This window comes from Electrophorus electricus, chromosome 21 (assembly GCF_041902795.1).
Source record: "Electrophorus electricus isolate QZ-2024a chromosome 21, ASM4190279v1, whole genome shotgun sequence".
Classification (NCBI taxonomy): domain Eukaryota; kingdom Metazoa; phylum Chordata; class Actinopteri; order Gymnotiformes; family Gymnotidae; genus Electrophorus; species Electrophorus electricus.
The window spans coordinates 12,106,102-12,116,654 of NC_137517.1; the positions used below are offsets into that span (position 1 = coordinate 12,106,102).

General features: G+C 39.5%; 1 long non-coding RNA gene across 1 annotated transcript in view; it reads left to right on the forward strand.

Annotated features, from left to right (window-relative positions):
* Window positions 1–10,553, forward strand: part of LOC145652859 (uncharacterized) — a 185,152-nt gene that overhangs the window by 32,518 nt on the left and 142,081 nt on the right. The gene's annotated exons all lie outside the window — the stretch shown is intronic.

Below are 10,553 nucleotides of genomic sequence, written 5' to 3' on the forward strand. Positions count from 1 at the left end.
TTTAAATACTTTACAAATAAATATTAAATTATACCTCTAAACTGTGTGTGTTTCGTTCGATGTCGGTCATCGTACATGTGTACACGTTCGTGTTAGTATTATTGTTCATTGTTTACTGGTTGTACTCGTTATGTGTGTTTCTGCCTGTCCCTATGTTCACGCTGCAATGGTTTGTTACATATGAGTGCAGTTACCGTTGATTACTAATCTTTTGTGTCTAATAAATGTCACTACGGTTGAAAATCAGATTGTAACATTCTTAAATGGCTATTTTTATCCCCAACACTTTTTGCAAGTAAAAATGTTAATGTTTCATCTACAAGCAATCTTTCCTTCATTTATTAATTAATTTAAGTAACACACATGTTTTAGTCATCGTGTTTCTAAGGACAGAATCTGAAAACGTTCATGATTATAATCTGAAAACTCCTAAAATTTCACACAATGTCAAAACGCAGCGCAACTGATATTTCGTGAAACGAAAATGAATTTTAATCAAAATACAAAAGTTGTATTACAAATATATCTTAAACTACATTGCTGATACTTTTCGACACCGACAAGTATACAAATGCCATAAATGTGGACGTTCTTCCTTTTAGACCAAGCGCTGATTTAAGTGAACGCACGTGCCATCGATGATAAAAGGGATGCGAATTTAAGGGACATCAGAAACGAATCCCAAACCCAGCACTTTTCAAGAGAAATAATACGCTTTGTATATAAACACACGACGTCTCAATCTAAATAACACATGGAAATTATTTCCTTTATGCATTCTTTTCATATAGACGTTTCCCAGTTTGCCTTAAAGAGGATAGTTAGGCCTACCTTTGATATCGGAGAAATCTATAACTGACAATAATCCAATTTATCCACAGGAAAATGTGAAATAACAATTGTTGAATATCCTTGTAGTTCGTAGTTTGGTTTGTCCAGTTTGCACACTCTGTCAAAATGGTAACCATGACGCCAGTTAAGCCTTTTTATATATCTCCTTCTGTGACGTCACAAACAGCAGGTGTGACGACATAAACACGGCTGTCTCGTTTTAGCATTACTAAAATGTACTACTGGGCTGTGTATTACTGGACCTTTTGATTGATAGTTAGTGTAAGTTAAAATATCTTATTTCCTCTCAAGCGCAGACGTTGCTTCGGCAAAAAGCTCCGGTGTTCTGTCCATTAATATATTAGGCCTATCCAGCTATGCAACTGTTCATCTTATTTGTTTTTGATGCATTTTTTCAATGTATAAACCATTCACATATACACGGTAAATGTGTATAAAATTTCTTGTATTTCTAATATTAATTGAATGTTTTGCCCCCTCAGTCCCTTAACAATATCACATCATTCGAGCTCCGTTCACTTTTTTATGTGGCGCATTATAAGAACCCACATGTAAATCTCCCCATGCTGACAAACCTGTGAGTAACATATTTTCTTCCTCATCTCCCTGATGCTTTTTGTTTAATCTTGCTAGCTATTATTATTATTATTATTAAAATTTATATAGCACCTTTCTCAGACTCAAGGACACTTTACAAGCAGGTATCAGCTGTTATAGTCTCTCACATGCCAATGATTAGTTAACATGCTACCTTAAACTTCAACCTAGATTTTGGCGTTTTTTCTCCTCCTGTAATGGTACATTGGAAATGATTAGATTTCTTTGGCTAAAGCAATGTCTTCATTAAGGCCGATTTCATGTGAACTTGTTTCTTTCTTTTTTTTAATTAAATCTGGCAGACAACCTTAATAATCATAGCTTTTACACTTTGACCAGGTGGCTAAATTCACTAGGTTAGCTAGCTACCCTGAATCATCAAGAATTGATTCAGCAAACAATCAGGATAGATTTTCATTTCGTTTTTGATTCAAACATGTCAGGACAAAATAGCTAAGTAAAGGAAATAGCTAAGTTAGGTAGTTAACCACTCAAAGTAGCTTACTTTAGGTAGATATTGGTCAAAATGCACTCTTAACTAGTTACACCAGCTAGCAGCTGTGATTATGCTGTGATAAACAAATATTGACAATCATAGATTTTAGATTCCTCAAAACAACTATTCTATATTTTGATGACATCTTTGCATGTTCTGGGTCTTCATTTTTACATATGCAGAGCACTAGTGCAGTGAGGAACAAAGTGCATCAAAAATTCTGGTTGTGCACAAGTAACCTGCTAAGGTTTTAGGATTTGACTTTTAAGACAAACAGAAATTTTGATGCAGACAAGAGAGGCATGTCTTGTTTTTAAGAGGCAAATTCTTGCTCTTTTAGAAAGATTCTTATATATTATTGGTATTACAGCTTTTTTGATGTACAGCAATAAAAAAGACCTATTAATTAATAACCAGCTAGAATTTGCTTTAAAATGTAATTTGCTTTGAATAAGAGCACCTGCCAAATGCTGAAAAGCTTAAGATCTGTTCTTGGAATGTATCCTGGACACTGATGTAAACTATCAAAAAATGTATGGGGTTATTCTGCTTTGTTCAGTATTGAAGCGTCTGCAAATTGTTTTTAACTTATTAGTTGCCAAAAAAATAAATGAACAAAAATAAAAAATGGAAAGACACACTGCATCATGTAGGAGCATCTTTAATGGGTATGTTAGTATTTATTCCAGCTCTGAACCCACATATTTAACCAAGCTTGGAAAACTGCATAAAGGAAAGCAAGGCAGAACAGACTGAAAACTGTCAAAATATGCCAACGTTCAGGCAAGCTTTCGGAAGAGAAACTGTCACATAAAGTGATATGGTGAGCCAGTGCATAATGCAAGAAAGAGTGAGGTAACTGGGATTAACAAATGTCTACAAAAATGATTGTAAAACTTCACATTTGAAGCTTTGAAAAGCTAATACGATTAAAGACAGCTCCATATAGTATGATTTTAAGAAAATGAAATATAAAGGATAGAAAAACAACAGGAAAACATTGCAATACATTGTTCTCTGGAATCCCAAATTTACAAATAAAAAAGAAGAAATCTATCAACAATAAAACCATTTGGGAAGCTGTTACATAACGTTATCAGGAGACCTATTCTCTTTTGAATAAATAAGATTAAATTAGATAGAAAAAGGATTCATTGTATACACCAAAGCTTGAATAAGTCTACACTTGTATGCAAAGAGAGAAGAAATTGAAGGTGTCCTAATAAATCCTCACTGGTTCCACAGATCAGAATTGTCAGAACTGGGGCAAGAATGTTTTGGGTGCACCCCCCACACCTTTAAGTTTCCATACCACGGTCTGCTCCTTTTGTGAAGTAGAGCCTTGGAATAAGTTCACTGCGTGTGCTCCTGATATCTGCATGCACAACAGCCTCACGTGGTCTGGGCAAGGTGGGTCACACGTATGTAAGTGCGTCATACAAGGATGTCAGGACACAGCTAAGTGTGGATCCAAATGCAAGAGTTTATTTTCAGTACAGGCGGGAAGGAGTTGTGAGGTAAAATAGAAGGGTAGTCATAAACGGGAAGGGAATGGTGAAGAGGAGAGTCAAGGGCACAGTCCAAAGTCCAAACCAGAAGACAGAATCCGAGGTTGTCTAAGGTACTAAGAGTGAGGCATTGTCTAGGGGAAAAGCAACAGAATCAAGAAACGCTTGCTATACATGAAAATACAATACTTTGTGAGGATACTATCGGAAAAGGGAGGTTATAAAAGAAACCGAAATGAGAGACAGGTGTAATTAATCAGTATTCAGGTGAGGGTGATCTACGTCTGAGCGGAGAAAGGCTAGTGGGCAGGACTTACGCCGATACAGATATACAAAAAAATTAGCCCTTGTATGCCTCAGTTGTGGTTCTCTTCAAAATTGTTACTGTACTATTATTGAACCAATTATATCTTATATGACATTTTATAGCATTACTAACTTTGTTGTGAAGTGTCCTGCTGAATTCCTGGCTAAATCAGTGCTTACGCCCTACTCGTGATATGACTGTAATCGACTTTGACCTGATCTCCTTTTTTAATTTAGTGTAGTCCTTATATCTGCTTGCTTTTCCTTATACTAACCCTAAGATTAATCCTAACCCTGATGCTTCTAAGGTCCTAACATCTTAATTCACTTACAAACAAATACAAACAAGGGGTCTTAGAAACAAATCTGACTGGATTGTTTTGATCAACCACCCCTGTAACTTCTATGTTTCATAGACTTACTGTTATTTAAACCGTTGTTTTTAAACAGTTGTGAGAAACGTTAGCTAACCTACTAATAAGAAAGAAATAGGCTAGTATTCATCATGACTAGAGTATGCATATTTAACATTTTTTAATCTACATGTCTATCATGCTACATGTTTAACATGTTGCTTTTACTTTAGAGGCCAACAACTGATGTTAGTTGAAGCGCTGATGATGCATGGGGCTGCGCTAATACCTTTTCTCACACAATGGACACTTATTAAGTTTAATCTGAATTCAGAATGCACTCATCATGTAGGACAACTTGTCAACCACAAGATTTTTTTTTAATCTAGTTGTATTTAGCTTACATTTGTATTTTGAGCTCTAAAGAAATTAGCTGGATCCAGACCTCAGTGACCTGACAGCTGGCTAACGGCATGACTACACAGTCTGGTTTGGGTCATAAATGCCTGAAACATGACAATGTTCTTAATAATGAGCATCTAAATAACCATCTGCTTATTCAGCACTTTTTCCTTTTTTTTTTTTTGTCTGCATAGCACAAAGTTAGTACTTAAAACCCAAACACAACACAAAAGTTAAAAGAGAACAGTGCAGTTCTATTGTGTACTGTGTGATGATTATTTTTTATGGTGTAACTGAAGTGATTAACAAAAAAACAAAATTTTATTATCTGAGAAAAGGTCAAAGTAAAAGACTTGTGGATTTAATATTGATTTTGGATTTCTATAAATTAATGTGAAAGGACTAAACTAACACGCACATACAAATCAACCATTTAACAACACTAAACATTAAATTTAAAGTAAATAAGTCTGATTGGTGGCGCTCAACATCATGGGAGTCACCTTGCTCCCCTCCACTCTCCTAACTGGATCCAACAGCAAAGATCAGAGCAGATGTCACATATATAAATATACACTGTCATGGCACGGCCCCCTCCTCCTAGGCTCCTCGCTGTTTGTTTGACGTCACGTGTGTGTGTCTTCATTGCCACACCCCACCCATGTGTCACACCTGTCTCTGGTTATCTCCGTTGTTAATGTGTATATTTAAGGTCCTGGTTAGTTGTTGGTCTTTGTCGGTGTTTGACCCTATATGCACCGTGTCAATGTGCACAAACTGCTTATTGCTTGTTGTGTTTTTTGTCTCATCACTGAGTAGTACTTTGTGCTTTGGTTTCATTTTTGTCATGTTCATTAAACATCTGTGTTTATACAATGACTCGCCTTTGCATCCTGCCTCTGGAAAAAAAAGGTAAGGAAGTGACGTAACCGTCCCAATCCAACCCATGTGAAGGAATTCTTCATAGTAGTGGGCACGCTCCATGCCAGTGCAGAGGGTGAAAGCTCCACTGAGATATTTAGAGAGGGCCTGGAGATCCACGGTCAGACACTGTGGAATCCTGCCTGCCCTTCCTGGCAGTCAGAATGGTGAATCTGGAGTGTTTTACGTAACCGGAATATCGGGACAGTTATGAGGATTATGGCATGGATGAGGACTATGACAACAGTAGTCTCTGGTCAAACGTGGATTCTGACCGCTTTATGTACCCTTCAATGAAGGTGAAGGAGTCCCTCCACGAGGATCCCACTTTTGGGGTTGGAAATGGAATCAGGAAACTCCAATGACGATGAGCCCCTGGAGTCTAAGCCTTCACCCAGAGCACTCTCATCAGCAGTCTCATTCAGAAATACCTCACATTATTTTTAGACGTTTCCACTCGTACGACTGTCCTTCAGCATGACATTGATGTTGATTCTCATTCACCCATTAGACAACACCCATATCACACCAATCCCCAGAAATGTACATTGCTAAATCAAGAAACCAAGTATTTGTTAGAAAATCATCTTGCTATCCCTAGTGTTAGTCCCTGATGTTCCCCATGGTTTCTGGTGCTAAAACCAGATGGCACATACCGCTTCTACACTGACTACAGAAAAATAAATGCAGTTACTGTTTCTGATTCCTTCCCAATGCCTAGAATGGAGGATTGTGTGGATAAGATGGGGTTCAGCTAGATTTGTAAGTAAGCTTGATTTAATTTAGGGATATTAGCAAGCTCCATTAACCTCTCATGCATCTGACATTTTGGCATTTGCTACCCCTGACTGTTTTCTACAATATACGGTAATGCCTTTCGGTCTTAAAATGCTCTTCTACCTTTCAGTGTTTGATGACTATGATTTTAGGTGACGTGCCTAACTGTGAAGTCTATTTGGATGATGTGGTTGTGTATACTAACACTTGGGAACAACATGTACAGTTGCTTGATCTTGTTTTTAAGAAGCTATTGGATGCCTCCCTTGTGCTTAATCTTGAAAAATGTGATTTTGGTAAGAGTGAGGTTGCCTACTTGGGGAAACTGGTGGGTTGTGGTAGTGTGCGTTGATGCCAAAGTACAAGCAATCAAGTCTTTTCCTGCCCCAGAGACCAAAAGACAACTCCGACGCTTTTTGGGCATGGCAGGTTTTTATCGTTGCTTTTGTAGGAACTTCTCTGATGTTGTTTTACCCCTCACAAATTTGCTTTGTGACACCACCCCTTTTGAATGTTCACAACCCTGTCAAGATGCATTTGACTCAGTGAAAGCTGATTCAGCACTCCTGTTCTAGCAACCCCTGATTTTACTCGTCCTTTTACACTTGAGGTAGATGCCAGTGGTAGTGCAGCCGATGCTGTCCTCCTGCAAGAGGACTCACAAGGTCTAGATCACCCTATTTGTTATTTTTCTAGAAAGTTTGTGAAACATCAGCTGGCCTATAGCACTATTGAGAAGGAGGCCCTTGCGCTCCTCCTAGTGTTACAACATTTTGAGGTGTACCTTCGTGGTCATCCGTACCCCATCACCATATACACTGATGACAATCCGCTCGTGTTCTTGCAGAATATGGCTAATGCCAATCTACGCTTAATGCGTTGGTCTCTGATCATCCAAGTGTTTAATATTGACATCAAACATAAAAAGGGTTCAGAAAATGTAGCGGCAGATGCTCTTTCCAGATGTTGTCGGTTTGGGCATGTTTTGTTGTTTGTGTGCTGGAACATCCTCTGGAAGTCCACGCTTATGGGGAGGGGTGTTACGGAGAGATGTGTGTGTGTGTGTGTGTGTGTGTGTGTGTGTGTGTGTGTGTGTGTGTGTGTGTGTGTGTGTGTGTGTTTGTATGTGTATGTGTTCTAGATCCACTGCCAGGATTTCCAACCTGATTGAGACTCCGCCCCTTTCCTTAGCGGGTTTCTCAGCTAACTGTGTCGACCATTTAAAGTCCACTCCCAGGAGACAGGGAGTGACTGCCAATTTTGTTGGGTGTGCATTTTGTCTATGTTTTTATGTTAGGTAGGTTTCTTGTGTTGCTAGGATTAGTTAGTGTGTATTTTTATTTAATTAGTGTGGGTTTGGTTTGTTAATTTGGCTTGGGTCACTCCTGAAGACATTTGCACCAGCATGATTGATTGTTGGTTTGTTTGTTTGTTTGTTTATGAAGCATAACCTTTGTAAAATACACTGAAAAACACCCTCCATTTGTGCTTCTGTTTGTTTTGTTGCTGCTCACTTTGTCACAACTTCCATTATATTAGCCATTTGTATTTCTTTTTCCTTGTTATGGCCTCACAGCCTAGACAGGGTCGTAACAGCTCCAAGATCTTTAACAATTAGAGAAGATGTGATTTGCAGACCATTGATGTTCACTGAGTAGTTAGAGAGTAAGGACCTAGCTGTCTCTGGGCCTAATAAATGCACCTCTGTTTTGTCAGGATTAAGTAAGAGAAAGTACCTCAACATCCAATGTCTGATGTCCTTTATGCATTTGTCAATAATACTAAGCTGATATAGGTCCCGTAGTTTGGCTAAGAAATATAGCTAAGTATCATCTGCATAGCAATGAAAACTAGAACAGTGTTTATGTATAATGTCACCTAGAGGTAGCATATATATAAAGAAAAAAGCAAAGGCCCTAGATCATTGTGGGACACCATAACTAACATTGTTATATGCTGAGAAGTCTCCATTTATGTTAACAAACTGGTAGCGACCAGCTAGATAAGATTTAAATAAGGAAAGGGCTATTCCCCTAATCCCAACAACATTTTTGAGTCTATGTAGTAAAATGATGTGATCTATAGTGTCAAATGCTGCACTCAGATCAAGTAATACAAGCAAAGAGACATAATCCTGGTCAGAAGCCAACAACAGGTTATTAACTACTTTAATTAGTGCGGTCTCTGTACTATGATTAGGCCTAAACCCTGACTGAAAGCCTACATTTTTCTGATTCTGATTCAGATATGACCTTAGCTGCTGAGCTACAGCTTTTTTCTAGGATCTTGGAAGTAAATGAAAGATTTGAGATTGGCCTGTAGTTTGACAGCTCACATGGGTCAAGGTTAGATTTTTGGATAAGTGGTCTAATTACTGCTAATTTGAATGGTTTAGGAACATAGCCAATGTTCAAGGAGGAGGTTCTTAAATTTAGTAAATGTTCAGTTACTTCGGATAGGATTTCCTTAAGAAACGTGTGAGGGCAGAGTTTTTCTAAGTAGATGTGCAATTGTACTAAAAAGGAATACAGTATTATTTTGGTTATTTTCTATGAGGTTTGAGAGATAGGATGTTGGAGTGTTAATAAGTGCTTTTCTATGGAAGGCTCTCCTTCCATGCAAGCTGGAAGACTACAAGCTTAGTGTGGCACCATTTATGGGCTATTTCTCAAGTGTTGTTCAAATTTTTGCCCCTAATTTTTTTTTATTCTTAAGTGGAGCAGCAGCAAAACTGGCCTAAGATCAGAGAAACAATGTTGAACTTTTTCTTTGGAGATGCATTTGGGATGTGGTACATTAATTTGTCCACCAGAGGGAGCTGTATTACTGTAGATGTTTTAAAGGGCCAAAGTGTCAATAAATGTTATCAACTTGAGTACAAAAGATTATAGTGTATATATAAAGTAAAGTATATATAAATACATGAAATACACTAACACCAATAATACATTATTAATAATATTAACACTGCTAACATTATTGGAATAAAAAGTGATGTGTAAATATTTCCATCTTTCTATATTTTGGTGAGTTACTGTACAACTTTCTTACAGGAAGTTGCTAGGTCTGGATGGGTTCTCCATCTTGGTCATAAGTAAATGTTCCAAGAGGTTTTCCTTCCTCGTTTTCATGCGTCAGTGCCTGGAAGAGCAGGAGTGTATAAAAATGATGAGTGCGGATGACTGATGAGTGCGGATGAGTCTCTGGCGAACGAGCTGAATACATTCTTTGCTCGCTTCGAGGCTACATCTAGCAGCGCTAATGCTAGCAGCACAAATGCTAACGGCGCTAGTGCTAACAGCGCCAATGCTAACAGCGCTAATGCTAACAGCGCTAATGCTAACGGCGCTAGTGCTAACAGCGCCAATGCTAACAGCGCTAATGCTAACGGCGCTAGTGCTAATGGCACTATCGGCGCAGCCAATGGCACATGCGCGGGGCCCACCATAGAACAGCGCCCTCTCATCATCACGGAGAGTGACGTGAGGAGAGTGTTTAAAAGGGTGAATACCAGGAAGGCGATGGGACCAGACGGTATCTGCGGGAGGGTCCTCAAAGCCTGCGCAGATCAGCTAGCCCCGATTTACCGACATCTTCAATCTCTCCCTGACGCTCGGTATTGTCCGTCCAGCTTCAAGCGGTCCACCATCGTCCCCGTCCCGAAGAAACCTCGACCCTCCTCCGACCTCAATGACTACCGCCCTGTCGCCCTCACATCAGTCGTGATGAAGTGCTTTGAAAAGCTAGTCAGAGACTTCATCACATCTTCATTGCCAGCCTCCATGGACCCACTGCAGTTTGCATATCGCCACAACCGCTCCACTGACGATGCGATTGAACATCTGCTCCACACTACACTGACTCACCTGGACGAAGGGAGGGGAAATTATGTTAAAATGCTATTTGTCGACTACAGTTCAGCATTCAACACTATCATCCCCTCCCTACTCACTACTAAGTTGGGAAATCTAGGACTGCATACATCCCTGTGCGACTCGATCTCCAACTTCCTAACAGACAGACCACAATCAGTACGGGTGGGCAACTGCTCCTCAACCACCCTCACCCTCAGCACTGGAGCTCCTCAGGGTTGTGTCCTAAGCCCCCTGCTCTACTCACTGTACACCTACGACTGCACAGCCACTTCCAGCTCTAACATCATTGTCAAGTTTGCTGACGACACCGTTGTCGTGGGTCTGATCTCGGACAACGACGAGAGGGCCTACCTGGAGGAGATTAAACACCTGGAAAACTGGTGCCAGGAAAAGAATCTCCTCCTAAACGTCAGTAAGACAAAGGAGCTGATCGTGGATTGCAGCAAGAAGCAGGAGCGGCACTACC